The 15953-nt window shown below is 37.2% G+C and overlaps 1 protein-coding gene across 11 annotated transcripts in view; it reads right to left on the bottom strand.

The window, feature by feature from the left end:
- Window positions 1–15953, bottom strand: part of BBX (BBX high mobility group box domain containing) — a 290971-nt gene that overhangs the window by 130599 nt on the left and 144419 nt on the right. For 2 of the 11 annotated variants that reach the window (XM_081235762.1, XM_081235764.1), the window contains one exon: window positions 11542–11659. The exons of the other annotated variants lie outside the window; for them this stretch is intronic. The gene's annotated coding sequence lies outside the window, so the exon portion shown is untranslated. The remainder of the gene's footprint in view (window positions 1–11541; window positions 11660–15953) is intronic. 11 annotated transcript variants of the gene reach the window in all.

Below are 15953 nucleotides of genomic sequence, written 5' to 3'. Positions count from 1 at the left end.
TGCATCACTTCTGTAAGGGATATTTTCTCTACCACTTGTTCTCTTTTCTTCCTCATCAAAATTCTGCTAAAAACATAATGAATGTGGAACTCCTTCTCTTATTAACCTCAATAACTTGATTTAGGAATACTCATACTTATTTCAAATTCCTACTTTGTTCTTCATTCAAAATCACAGATTTCTAGAGTTAGAACAAACTTTAAAGATTATCCGTTCAACTGTGAAAGAGGAGGAAATTCAGGTCCAATGAAGAAATTTGCTCAAGGTCCCAGAACTTGCTCAAGGTGAAAGAGCTGGGACTAGTAACAAAGTCATCCCTGGGATTAATTTTTCATTTTCATTCATCACTGAGGAAATTGAAAAGGCAACATTTAATAATAACTAAAAGTTTATTCATTTTATATTTTTTAAAATAAGAAAGCAAATCATTGACACTTTCCACAAAGTATAAACATTTCTTTTCATTAAATTTCATGTCATTGTGCTTTCCTGGTGGCGCAGTGGTTAAGAACCCACCTGCCAATGCAGGGTACATGGGTTTGAGCCCTGGTCCGGGAAGATCCCTCATGCCGCGGAGCAACTAAGCCCGTGCGCCACAACTATTGAGGCTGCGCTCTAGAGCCCACGAGCCACAACTACTGAGGCCGCGTGCCACAACTACTGAAGCCTGTGCACCTGGAACCCATGCTCCGCAACAAGAGAAGCCACCGCACTGAGAAGCCCGCGCACAGCAACGAAGAGTAGCCCTTACTCACTGCAACTAGAGAAAGCCCACGCGCAGCAACAAAGACCCAACACAGCCAAAAATAAAAATAAATAAAAATTTTAAAAAATTATTAAAAAAAATTCACGTCGTTAAATTTGTTTCATTAAAATGATCAACAGCCATTCAACATTCAAAACAAATGCATCCACTGCCTTGCCAACCACCTTGAAAAAAAGGCAAAACAATATAGGAGATCTAAGAAAGAATTCAGACCTATGAGAAAATTCATAAGATCATAATATTATCCTGGAAAGGTTTGATTAACTCACCATACCATATTCCAACAGACGACAGAACTTAGTAAAAAAAAAAAAAAACCATTGTCTATATTCTTCCACTGTTGTGGCTGCTTTTTACACGCCCCCCTACTTCAACCTCTAAATGATTCACGCCTTACACTGAGGGTGTATCCTACCTCAAGGAACTAGTGACAGTACAGCACATCACGAATTCAAAACCACTGTCAACGTTCCATGAAGTTTCTACCTGGACGACACAACATTTTCAACCTAGGTTGTTTCCATGAAATGCCACATTCAACTCTGCTTGAAAACTGCAATCATATTATCCGAGATCTTCTTTAACTTAAAATACCATTTTGCATTATATGTCTCTATAAAGTAGCTAGGACCTTTCTACTAATAGGTCAAATCCTCCCAATACTTACTTTTCAAATTGTAATTTCAGAATAAGAACAATCTTTCTTAAGTAACCTGAACTAAGAATTATGTAAGAATACATAAAATAATTAATGCACTTATTTTACACTTGAGGAGCTAAGCTGAAGAGATCCTTAAGGTTTCACATAAATAACTCTCAGACATCTGCTCTACTTCTCAATTCAACATTCCAGACGTAAGATTACATTTCATCTAAAAGTCATCAGGCAGGAGGCAGCATTTCCAATTTGCCACGTTTTAATAATGAGTTTTGTCGATGGTCATAATTTGTGCCTATCAGGGATGAACAGTCACAAGTGAAAACTTTGAAGATATATGATTTTCAAGAAAAGGAACTCAGAAAACAGAATCATAAAAGTAACCTGGATTTCTAACTGAAATACAATTTATTCTTTTAATATACTCTTCCATTGTGAATATTTAGTTATGCCAGAGACATATCAACACTCTTTCTCCCTAAGTATTTACAGCAACAGTCTCTCAAGGAGACAATCAGTTTGCAGTCCTAGATGGATCTAATAAGATGTGTGAATAGTTTTATACCACTGCACTCAATTTTACAGTTCCTAAAAGTCTTTGGGGATATCATTCTCAATATATATTGTTTCCGGTTTTGTCCATTTCATTCTTCAGATCGATTTTCTTTGGTGAACTAAAGCATTCATTGCTTTTTACCAAACAGCACACATACAAAATTACAATTTTCTTCCATCTTGTGAACAGTATTGAGATATATCCCTTGTCATATCAACCTTGAGATGAAGATTCAATGTTTTCCTTTGAGGATCAAAGAAATAATTCAAGAGAAAAATAGTGAGCATATTACCACTTAAGACTTCTTATTAACAGTCTCATTGGTGCTTAGGCTCAAATGTGTCCAAATTTTAACATGAGATTACACTACATATGAATTTCAAGACTTCAAGTTACAGACAGAAGTTCTTATTACAGCAGCCAAAACCTAATCTGAATGCTTATTTTTATTTCTTTACACTACCCAAATCAAAGAACTTTTTGTTGGGCAACTGCAAACACTCAGCTGAGTCAATGAACATATTTCAGACAGCCGCTTCTTGTCTGTGAAACTAAAACTATTTCTGCTGAATGAAATGCAGGTTATACAGAGAGAAAAATTAGGATTCCCCCACCCCAAAAAAAAGCCTCCACTTAGCACAGCTGGAGGATGAAACAGCAAATGAAATATATATATGTAAATCTCTTTTAACCAGAAAGCAACTAACCGATATTCCTTGATTGACCACATGGGCCGGGAGGGGGGAACCTTTTAGAAAAAAGCTTTTAGAAAAAGTCAGGAATTATATAAACAAGCTAACATCAGCTTAAAAAACAAAAACACACAAACAAAAAACAACCTTCCAGAATGTCTTAGGCAGGAGGTGGAGAGGTTGTTGGTGTTGGTATTGGTAGTGGGCAATTCACTGGATGTCTGTACCACCTACTTCTTCAAACCTCCCACCTCTTCTACATACTATAAATATTTAAAACTGTGAAATAGGGCTTCCCTGGTGGCGCAGTGGTTAAGAATCCGCCTGTCAATGCAGGGGACACGGGTTCGAGCCCTGGTCCGGGAAGATCCCACATGCGGTGGAGCAACTAAGCCTGTGTGCCACAACTACTGAGCCTGTGCTCTAGAGCCCGGGAGCCACAACTACTGAGCCTGCATACTGCAACTACTGAAGCCCATGCACCTAGAGCCCGTGCTCCTCAACAAGAGAAGCCACTGCAATAAGAAGCCTGCACACCACAACAAAGAGTAGCCCCCACTCACCGCAACTAGAGAAAGCCTGTGCGCAGCAAAGAAGACCCAACGCAGCCAAAAATAAATAAATAAAATAAATAAATTTTTTTAAAAAAGTAATTAAAAAAAAAACTGTGAAATAAGTGTTAATCATTAGAGTGATGACACCAAGCTCATCTTCCCATTAAAATATAAGCTTTACTTACTATTAATAAGAAATTCAGTTGTGTACTAACATTTCTACAATGTATTTACAAATATTAAAACTTTTCTAGCTAACTTTCAATGAGTAAGAAAAATTAACCAAAACATTCTTTTCTAAACAACTGTTCCAGTTTATCCTGTAAATTTTATTCTAGGAAACTGGGACACTGATTTCATTCACTACACACCAAAATTACTATTTGGTAGGAAATGTCTCTTCCTATTTATTCTAAATTGATATAAAATATATCACTGACCCAAATTTTGTCAATTGAGATTTTTCTCTAAATTATCAGAAAAGAGCATTTTTCTCAAATGCTGTGATTGAGAAATAGCTAAGTCTAACATATAACACCTTTATCAAACTCAAATTCAGGGGTACTGACATACATACAATTATGTGTATATGAATATGCATGAATATCATCCTAATTTGGATCCATTTAATAATTCCTAAGAAAGGAGTCTATGACAAATCAAATAAGGAATAAAAAGTTCATCTGCTCTCCATTTCATGGTTCATGAGTCAGAGCAAGGGAATAGGAAAGGCTTGGACTTGGCAGCCAGATAGGCCTGGCTATGAATTTTTACCACTACCAGTTGTCTAATTTAAGGGCCTCTCTGTTCACTCATCTATAAAAGTAGGCTAGTAGCTACTTCACAGGATAGTAAGAATGGAAACAGATAGTACAGAAAATCCCTTTTAGAATGCCTCACATATGCTGCCTTAAATATTTACTTGTAAAAAAAAGCATGACAGGATGTATTTTCTCTTTTTTTCAAGCCCTTTGGCACCCCCTCACCCCAAGAGATGCTTATGTAACTTCTAAGTGATCATCTCCATTTCCAAACTAATCTGTATCAGTAGATTTATTCAGAGTCATGCTTTAAGCCTTCCATTCTCTGAATCCGAACTCTGTGGGACTTCACAGTCTAGTCCCAGAATTTAATTCCTCAGATAGGCATTCCACATCTTTTTTTGTGCCCTCCCTGCCTCACCCCAACTCTCGCCAAAATCTGGCCCCAAACTTCCACTGCCTTTCTCTATATCCAATACCTCAGAAGGTGTATTCAAGGCCCAGCTTCCTGCGTTTGAGTACTTCCTTGCCTCTTTTTATTTGCCCAGGGATCCCTTATTTAAAATGCCCCTTTCTCTCTTCCTCTCCATGCAGGTGGAAATAACAGCCCCTTCCTCCAAATTTCTTAGTTCCCTACAGCATGAGCCATAAACTTCCTTGTGACCCTCTTCTGTTATTGGCTTGAATGATTATTTTAAATCTGTTACTCTTAGCCTCTTATCATTTTACCTCCACTACAGACACATCCACAGCACCATCATCAGTAGCCTCTTAACCACAGACAGTGAGTCTTACACAGAGTCCCCCATTGAAAATGATAGGCTTAAATCCTGTAAGATAAACTTGTCCAGGTTCATCCTCCTCATAACTGTAAACTCTAAATGGAGGAGGGGGATGAGGAAGGGTGGGTAGCCCTATGGGTCTCTGAAGTCCCCAGCAAAATGTAAAGGGAGAAACAGGAGAACGCAACCCCATCGCGATTTCACCATCCTTACTAAGTACAGAGAGTAAAAGAGTCAGAACCTCTCAACGAAAACTGTCTTTGAAATTATTTAAATGAAAATAATTTTACACAGACCCACCAAAAAAATCTCTGGCACATTTTTTAAAGTTTGAAGGAAAAAGAAACAATCCTTGAGTAAGCTCCAGTAAGAGCAGAAGAAAGGCTGTCTTGATGAGCTTTAATCTCGAGAGAACAGCTGACTGGATGATTCCATTCAGTGAAAAATCAGACTCACTCACTCTTGCCCTGGCACTGAGATCTAGACGTTCTCTGACTCGAGAGTTCCAGGGCACGGACTTCCCTAGGTCCAGAGAGGTCCTTCACAGTTGACAGGGTACTAATTGATGAACACAAATCCTGTGTTTACAGGGCAGCTTGAAACTCACAGAAAGTAACACTGCCATCTACCCAGTGTAAGGGCTAAGTAACAGAAATTACTATAAATGGATGAAAACAGCAGCCAAGATTCTCCTAAGCTCAAAACAGACCTTAACCAAAGAGCAATGATGCCATCATTCAAACAAGACACCGTGCTTGGCTAGCACAGGGAAAGGGAGTCAAGTATCCACCAGCAAAGCACAAAAGAAATGTACAGAATCTGAGGAAGATTTTGTGGGGGAAACAGTTTGGCACAGACACAGAAGAATACCATATTTAGTGATCTTTAACAACATTACGGTGCCCGGGTGAGCTTCCTAGGAGTCCCAATCCCTCAAAACAATTATCAATATTAAAGTGCTGCTGCTCTGCTTTCTGTTCTATTGCTTTTATTAAAAAAAAAAAGAAAAGAATCAGTGATTTATTATTCAGATTTAATACAACCTAGTCAGCCTTTCAGAAATGTAGATTTTGCAACTAAGATAATGAATGGAAATTAACTTCAGGAAAACAGATTCATTCCTCACTTCTTTTTCCTCAAAATTACAGACCCGGGCTTCCCTGGTGGCGCAGTGGTTGAGAGTCCGCCTGCAGATGCAGGGGACACGGGTTCGTGCCCCGGTCCGGGAAGATCCCACATGCCGCGGAGCGGCTGGGCCCGTGAGCCATGGCCGCTGAGCCTGCGCGTCCGGAGCCTGCGCTCCGCAATGGGAGAGACCACAACAGTGGGAGGCCCGCGTACCGCAAAAAAAAAAAAAAAAAATTACAGACCCATTTGAACATTTCACTGTTTTCTTATCCAGATACAAACTCCCACACAAAATGAATATTGCTATTCTAGCAACACCTAAATTTGAATGAAGTTATTCAGAACTATTTTAAAAAGATGTTTTTTAGTAATACAGATAAATCTGTATTTTGTATAATTACATGAGTAATTACATAAAGCCCAACTTTGACCTTACTGTTGTATGTATTACTAACTTTGCCGTATAAAAAATATAAACCGAGAGTAAAAATTAAATGTGCAGTTCAAAATTTATTAATTTAGCATTTAAAAATTCCTCTTCCAAGTTAAGACCATTCAGTGGAAAATCTGTAATAAATGCATTTCCTAGTTTCTACCAAAGGAAAATTTTGTATCACTTGTTTATATACATTTATAAATTTTCTACTGTATTTAAACATGATCCAACTTATTAACACAATGGTGTATTTTTAATATTTGCTGCAACTTAGTCATTAGAGAATATATGGTTCTTTTTCAAAAGACATTAAACTAAAATACAAAATGACTAGGTTTTCAGACGCACTTTCAAATCTGTCTAAATTAAAATACTAAGTGAATTAGTATTACAAAAGAAACTTATAACTGATAAGTTAAAATATTAATGTGAACACTTAATGGGTCAAGCCTTTTACATTAACCAAAGTCACAATATAAAGGCAGTTAGAGTGAGCATAAAAGGATGTTTCTCTCCTTGTATTCCTGAGGAACAAACATTAATCTGTTCTTCTAGAGATAGGATGGTATAAACTGCTTCTTTCAGAACAGAACATTTGATGTAATATGGTTTTGTAGAGTTCTGTGAAGGAAGCGGTTAGGAGGGGTGAATTATCACAGGTAGCCTGGCTTCTGGGTCCTCATGGCAGGATTGCACAGTAAATCTCCAGTGTTTCGTGTGTACTGAGGCTGGAGGTGAGGTTGGAGGTTAACGACTGGTCTTTCACTGAGTATTTTAACATTAAAAAAAAAAAAAAAAACCTAAAAAGATTTTTAAAATCCCATTTAGAATTAAGTTAATGTTATTAAAAATAGATCCTCATTTTAAAAGTTTTCTCTCTTTTTCAGTTTTTTTTTTTTTTAAAGGGAATTCCTTTATGTATGTATGTATGTATGTATGTATGTATGTATGTATGTATGTATGGCTGTGTTGGGTCTTCAGTTCTGTGCAAGGCCTTTCTCTAGTTGCAGCAAGTGGGGGCCACTCTTCATCGCGGTGCGCGGGCCTCTCACTATCGCGGCCTCTCTTGTTGCGGAGCACCGGCTCCAGACGCGCAGGCTCAGTAGTTGTGGCTCACGGGCCTAGCTGCTCTGCGGCATGTGGGATCTTCCCAGACCAGGGCTCGAACCCGTGTCCCCTGCATTGGCAGGCGGATTCTCAACCACTGCGCCACCAGGGAAGCCCTTCAGTTTTTTTTTTAGTTACAAAACTTTTCGCTTGCCTTACTCTCCTTAGCCTAAAATTTGCCTGACTTACATGGGATTTTTCACAAAGCAGATCCATAATATCATGACAAGATTAGCTTATTCTGTGTCCCTTAATGAAAGAAAGAGCCTCCTTAATCTTGGTTAATGCTCAAATAGACAGCTCTCTGGCCAGGACCCTCAGGGAGTGATTGGGCAGTGTTTACAATTTACAGAAAGTTAAGACAGTTTGTGTCCCTTGCCCTGTGTAGTCTGCTCTCTGGCTTCTTTGGCCTCTGATCCAGAGTTCAGCGGTACTCACAAAATGAATTCTGGACAAGTAACAGGTTCAGGAAACACTAGTCATGTGCAAATCCGAAGAGTCAGATAAACTCCTTGAAAGGGGTTATAGCACAGATCTATCTTAGAGTGAGAGTCCCTGCAACAGCTATGGGAAGGCAGCGAGCGAAGGAGTTCAGGTCTCACTCGCCATTTACCTTGGGTTGAGGAGTTCCTAGCAGAGAAACCACAGGAGAAAGGAACGGGCAACTTGCCTCTAGCACCAGATAAAGAAAGACCCATTGACTTCAAGGATCCACAACAGTTAAAAACCGAAAGTTAAAACCAACACTGACTCAAAGATGGTAGCTGGCATGTGAAAGGAGACGTGGAGTTAGATGGTACAGCAAGTAGCAAAGGGAGGACGCACTGCCCCACTCACAGCTGAGGGGCTGGGTGGGGGAGGAGGAGGAAGAGGCCAGGACTCAAGGTTATGCGGTGAACAATGCCTGGGCTGCCTGGTGAAAGAAATTGGGAAGCTAAAGGAATTCATTATCCTTTCTCAAAGAAAGATAAATCTATTCTTTCTCCAGAGAAAATCAAAGCTAAGTAACATGAAGGGAAGTTCGATGTATGCCCCACTTGCTACGGTTATGAGACACAATAACTGGCAGGTTGCTGTGACATAGCCCGGTAAGGTAGATGGATTCAGGCTTTGGTAGTGGTGCCCAGACATCCCATGAGAAACTGTATTTCATTTCAATTGAAGATAAAATACAAAAAGGTTGGAGTCAAAAGGATTCTTCCAGATCACTGTTCTACCACTCTCATTTTGCAAAATCCCAGAGTGAAGCTCAAGAAGAAATGACTACTTATGGTTTACAAAGCTACCCACAGGCAGAACTGTTTAGAGTATGCATGATTTCTGCCCACTGCTTTTAGGGTAATTATTATTGCTGAGCTGGGAAAAGGCATTTCTGTCCTTACTACATTTACATCTTTCCTTTCTTCATTCAATAAACATCAATTGATTAATAAGTACTAGGCACTAGACCTGAACCTGGAAGACTCCCCTGGAAAACCTCAGAAAATGAATGTGGTAGATAGTGGTACCAAGTTTGACAATAGGCAAAACACTGAAGTCAGTCAACTAAAATCACAGACCACCAAGTACAAAGTACCAAGTTAGGAGGAACTGTGATATGGAAATTGGAATGGATTGTGCAAGTATAATCAGATACCAAAAGAACCAATAGCTGAGAAAAACAGAAGTAGGTGAAGGACAGAAAAGGGAAAAGAGTGGCAAATATAAGTTGTCATTTACTCGAGCTTTTGGGACTTGTGCAACACAGAACAAAACACAGGTTGCAAACAGTCCTCTGTGGGTCACTCTTTCTCCATCTCAATTCAAATTAAGGAAAAAAGAAATCAGTAAAAGATGTGTACAAAAAAGAGAAAAAAAAAAAAAAAAAGAGTCCGCCTGCCGATGCAGGGGACGTGGGTTTGTGCCCCGGTCCGGGAAGATCCCACATGCCACGGAGTGGCTGGGCCCGTGAGCCATGGCCGCTGAGCCTGCGTGTCCGGAGCCCTGTGCTCCGCAATGGGAGAGGCCACAACAGTGAGAGGCCCGCGTTATCGCAAAAAAAAAAAAAAAAAAAAAAAAGATGTGTACATTTCTCTGCCCAAACTATCTGTAGAAGGCAGGAATAGCTGACAACTTCCATTTAACATGAGAACATTACATTATTATGATGTAGTTTTCCTGGGAGAAAACACTTAGCTAGCAAACATACCCAGCTATTTCAGGATGTCTGGACTTAACTGGGTTTGAGAAAAGGTGTGAGTGACAGCTGGAAAACTAAGAAATACAAGCAGCTGCTGCAAAGGATAAAACTAATTTTAAAAAGGTCATCAGGATTATTGCTAAAATGGTGTTACAGGCAACTTACAAAATTAATTTTTAAAAAATCTAGTCATTTTAAAGAACTATATAAGAGATACAGAATGAGAACACTTATACTCAGCTAGAGGGAGGATTAAGATGTAACAAGTTCTATGTAAATCCATTTGCCATGATCCTACAGAGTTTCAGGTTGGATTGACCTAGCATTTCTACCCATGAACATACATCCTAGAGAAATAGTATGTTCATAAAGAGGCATGAATAGGACTCTCAAGACTTTTTCCTTTGCAGTTTTATCTCCCATAACAAAACTGGAGACAATCTAAATAGCCAACAAAAGAAAGTGGATAAATAAATTGTGGTATTTTCATACAATGAAATCATAAATGAATTACTGTGATCATAAATGAATTACAGGTATAAGCAAGGATGAATCTCTCAAACACGCTGAGAGGCAAAATAGGTGTTGCAAAAGAAAACATATAGTATATTATTTATATAAAATTCAAAAACAAGCAAAACAACGTAGGGGATACATAAAACGTGGGAAAAAACTATAAAGGAAAACATGGAATTAATAAACTCAACCCTCAGGATTGTGGTGGTAGTTAAAGAGAGGTGATGGAATCTGGGCCAGGCATAGCTCTATTTCCTAAGTTAGTGGTAGGTACTCAGTTATTCATGTTAATGTTATTCTTTGTATCTTATTCACATGTTATAAATACTCCTTGTATATATAGCATTTTCTAAAGACTATGGGGTTACTTCTATTTCTAAAAAGCTCTCAGAAATAACACTATATTTAACAAACTATTTTAAAGGTACATTTTAAGTATCTGCAAGTAACAAGTACCTAGCACACACTCAGGACTTTATAAAATTATCTCTTTTAATTCACAAAGCAAACTCTCTGAGGTAAACATTTTCATTTTTAGTTCACATAGGAGGAAACTGAGATGTCTGTTACGTAGATTGCCCAACATTACATAGTTAGCAGCAGTAGAATTCAAACCATATTCAACTCTGAAAACCATGGTGCGTCCGTAGGTAGGACTATCTAAAATACAACAGCACAGATAAATTTCCAACATAAACACATAACTGACTTGTTATACTGAAGTTTACTATTTTAATTCATCTTAGCATTTATAATGCATCCCTAGATCATATTCTAATATTGACAGTTTGTATTAACTTTATGTCACAGTACCTCATTATTACTTCATAATCACAATTTACTGTTAAATTCTATAAATTCTAAAACTGGCAACAGATGTAAGTATGTTTATGGAAATTCTCAATTTGGCTGTACTTCTTTTCATAACTTGACTTTCTCTAAGACTGGAAGTTTAAGGAAAGTTAGCTGCTGGTAGGCTGAAACACAGCATTCTCATTTCACTGCCCTCCCATCAGGGGACTCACTCGCAAGCAAGCAAACAGGCTTGCCAAGTGAGAAATTACTCACTTCCACCCTCTTTTTCCTCATCTTTCTTCCAATAATACTTCAAAACCTAATTTTAAACTCATGCAGGAAACCTGATTAATACCACCTGCTTTTCTCTACTCCATTAACTCTGGGCCTCTTCGGCACACATACAACACAACTCACTTATATAATTATTTGTCAGCCTTGTACTTCAGTGTTGTTTTCATCTGCAAGTGTGTCCAGCCTGCAAGAGCCACTGAAAAGTGTTTACAAGTTTATTTCTTCTGAGCTATGCCCTAACTCATTCTTCTTTGCCCAAAGCACCATCAACTGTGCTCCGTAAACAGTAGTCACTTAATAAATGCTGATTGACTTACTACAGCAGAACAATTCGCCTCTGGTATTTCTCAATGTCCCAGTGACTCCTCCACATCTACAAACATGCTGGAGATGATACCAGGTACCGTTAGAGGCTTGGGGTCTTCCTGAGGGTGCCTGGGACAAGAAAAACACAGAGAGAGACCAAAGACAGTCAGGAGAAACACAGAGAGAGGGAACATGGAAATAAACAGAGGACAGAACAGAGTGAGAGGAGTCAAAGAGTCAGGAGTTACGAGAGACACTCAGAGACAGGGAAGAGGTCAGCAATCCAAACTTGGGTTTTAGGTTGGAAACCACATTTTTGGTAATATTGACTCCTATAATAGGTACATTCATGTTAACTAAATTTATGATATAACTGACCACTTCAAAGTTATTTCTAAGGTTTTTCTGAGCTTGTAACTTTATCTATTAAAATTCATCTTTATGTGGTAGCATCTTTGGAGACCAACACACAGATACAAACATGATTCTCATATTAACGCAGCTGTAAATAAGGAAATATTTTTCTAATTCTTCAGTTTAGAAACTGGTTACTTCAGAGAGGTAATGTGACTTGCCCAAGGTCACAAGCAAGAATATGATAATTGGGGCCCCAAATCTTCTGATTCCAAACTCCAGTGCTTTTTCTGATGTCCTATGTTCTCTATTAGAAATGAATCATATATAAATCCAAATTGTTTTTATAAAATAAAGTTCAAACTACACATTCAAGATAAAACTTTCTATCTGTTCAGACAATGAACTGCTGAGGTTACTCACTAGGATACTTTACTTCAGAGCTTCATTTATTTTAAAAAATCTATCAGAAAAAAATAAAGCAGAATAAAACTATATCAGAATGACAGAAAATTTCAAACAGAAAGGAAATTACATAAACAGGCACTTGACAAAATTTTAACATTTTAAAAAAAGGAGCTAGAGTTAGTTCATTGCTTTTGCAACTGTAATTTCAAAGTTTTGGTGATTCAACAAATTTCAGCTGAAAGATCAAAAGCTCCACATTTCAATGAGTTCTTACATCTAAGTACTAGTAAACCTGTCTCAAACATGTTCTCTCATAATGTCGTACCTAAAGTCTATACTGCAATTCTATTTCAGGGTACTACATATAGTAGCAATGATTTAATGCACCACTCTTTGTAACCATTAGTATTTTCTCTTGAGGAATTCAGATGCTCTCTTAAATAATCATGCCCTTTTAGAAGCAATCAATTGTAATCAATTTTCTGTAATTGTCAGAAAAGCTCCTTTGATATACGTGTAATAAGCATGTGAGTGGATTTCACAGCAAGACAATAAGACCACAAAGAAATTTCTATTCAATTGTGTATCAATATTTTCCCATGTTCAGCAATCTTTTAAATTGTCAAATCAGGCCTAAAGTATAGTACTGTTCTGCCCTCTAGCGACTGGCTAGGTTCTGTTAACTACATGTGTTTTTTAATAGCTTTTTGAGCAATACTTAGGGTTTTTTAAAAAATACATATGACAGTGCTTTTTTATAACTGAATAGTGAACAAAGGGAACTGGTCAAATTTAAGATACGGCTTGTGGTATGAACACAATGCAGGAAAGATAACACAATTTCTTCTCATAAGGATGGTACACCTAAGTATTACAAACAAAAAAAATTTATATCATTTATTGCAATCTTTATTCATATTTTTATGCAATTTATTTGGAAAGGCCAAAGAATTACATTCAGTTTCTTTGCTAAAAACTTTACAAATTTCACAACTATATATCCCAAATTGGTTTAATTATATTATTTTGGAGTCTGAGGTATCAAGGCAAGTGGTACTACATATACCACGCATAGATGAACAATTTTCTAATAATTATAACAGAGCCAAAATATGCTTAATACAAAACTATCCTGAACATTATTTACCTTTAACTGTTTCAAGTGGCACTTTAGGATTTTTCTGAACCTCAGTGTTGTCTTTAAAAAATTGTCACTTTATATGTGGAAACATTAATCAATGATGCCAGTTAAGACACAATTATTACACAGAGATTCACCATAGTATTTTCACGAAGGGTACTTCTTTCCCTCTTAGTTTCTCTTGCCATAAACTTCTTGTAAGAAGCCAATGTATCTCTAGAACAGCATTTCTACACTCACTGATCCTAAGCATACTACTTCTGTGTCCACACACTTAAGTTAAAAACAAAATTACATTTGTACACATGAATGTAAAAGGATACCTGAACATGTGAGGATAACCCACAGGCAGTATGGTGGTGTGGTTAAGAGCACAAACCCTACAGCCAGACTGCCAGAGCTTGCAGCTCTGCCCCTATTAGCAGTATGACCTAGGGAAGATTACTTAATTGCTCTGTGTTTCAGTTTCCTCAGGTACAAAATGGGAGTAAAGAGAGACACCTACCAATAGTAATGTTTTATATCTTCATAAGTATTTGGGTTATACAGGTACATATATGAGATTATCAAAATCCAGAAAATATATATTTAAGATTTGTGTATTTCACTGAATGTAAATTTTACATCAAAAGAAAATACTTGTACATAAATACTGAGCTACAATCAATAATATACATGCTGAAGTAATTAGGGGATTTGCAGTGATGTCTTTTAAATGCATCAAAAAGAAATTGAACTGATGATGGATGCACAGATTATAGGTATGTAATAAAATAAGTATAGTAAAATGTTAATGGTTAAATCTAGGTGGTGAGTATAAACATATGCTATATGTTTGAAGTTTCAAAATAAAACATTGAGGGGGAAATACATCTATCTTTCAAATAGTTGATGTGAAGATTAAATAAATAAGGGAATTAAATATACAGAAGAGAGCCTGACAATCAACAGTAGAGAATGGCGATATGTTTAAGCAAATGAAACTATTCATCCCTAGTTGGAAGGAAAAGGTAAGAAAGTAATAAGGCATTGGGCTTCATTTGGGCTCTACTGGACCAAGTAGTTGCCATCAAGGTTGTTAAAGCTCAAATTTCAAATATTTACATCATTAACCTGCATTGGCCATGTAGAGAACATGGTCTTTGAAAGTCAGAAAGAGCTGATTTGAATCCTGGCTCTGTCTTCAATTACTCAAGAAGCTCAGACAATTTATTTAAATGTTCTGAGCCTCAGTTCTCTCATATATATAATATAAGAGTAATGATACCTACATCTAAGAGTCATTGTGAAGATAAGAAAAAAAAAATAAGCACACACACACATACAGAAATTAGCACATGAAATGAAAATAATAACTACTGCAGTTCTTTAAAGTGATAATCATTATTACTACTTAGGGTGAGTCTTTTATACCCTTACAACTATTGTCTGCAGATGGAAACAAAAGTGGCTATGTATCTGATTCTAACCTAGAAATTTCATATGCAGGTGGCCCTACTAATCCCAAGAGCTTTCTACAGGATCTTTATTAAAACAGTAGGCCTTTCTAAAAGTACCAGTGTACTTAGAGTAAAAGAAGAACTGGCAATGACAGGGAATTCACTTATCCCTCTGTAATGTCAATTATAATAAATGTAAGTCCTACGGGTGAGGCATTTAGAAAGTATGTTTGCTGATGATATTTTAAACAAAGTCACACTTGGTGTATCTGAGGAAATAATATTAGCATCTGGATAAGATCTGATTTGAAACAGTCTTAGGTAACACATTTAAAGAAAAGAATATTAAAAGTATATTTATCGAAGATGAGTTCTATGCTCCCAGGGAGTGGCTTTGAGTCATTATAGATTACTCCATGAAGACAGTGGCTCAACACAGTTTCAGCTAAAAATAGAATCAAGAAAGTGGAAATGAAAGGGGGAATATTGAAAACATATATACAACTTGGCTTCTTCCCTGACTACTCTACAAAAACTGCTTCTCCAAATGTAAATCAAAACCACAATATCAGAATGGCTATCAACAAAAAGTCTACAAATAACAAATGTTGGCGAGGATATGGACAAAAAGGAACCCTGGTACACTGTTAGTGGGAGTGCAAATTGGTGCAGCCACTACAGAAAACAGTATGAACGTTCCTCAAAAGACTAAAAATAGAACTACCATATGACCCAGCAATTCCACTCCTGAGTATACATCCCAAGAAAATAAAAACACTAATTCAAAAAGATATCTGCACCCCAATGTTCACAGCAGCATTATTTATAATAGCCAAGATATGAAAGCAACCTAAGTGTCCATCAACAGATGAAGGAATAAAGAAGATGTGGTATATATGTGTGTATATATATATGTGTGTACACACACACACACACACAACACACACACACACACATTGGAATACTATTCAGCCATAAAAAAGAATGAAATTCTGCCATTTGTAACAACATGGATGGACCTAGAGAGTATTATGCTTAGTGAAATAAGTCAGACAGAGAAAGATAAATATTGTACATTATC

The sequence above is a fragment of the Mesoplodon bidens genome (assembly GCF_964165515.1).
Source record: "Mesoplodon bidens genome assembly, chromosome: 5".
NCBI classification, from domain to species: domain Eukaryota; kingdom Metazoa; phylum Chordata; class Mammalia; order Artiodactyla; family Ziphiidae; genus Mesoplodon; species Mesoplodon bidens.
Note: the sequence above shows the minus strand (reverse complement) of the source record. Positions and strands in the feature narration are given on the sequence as shown.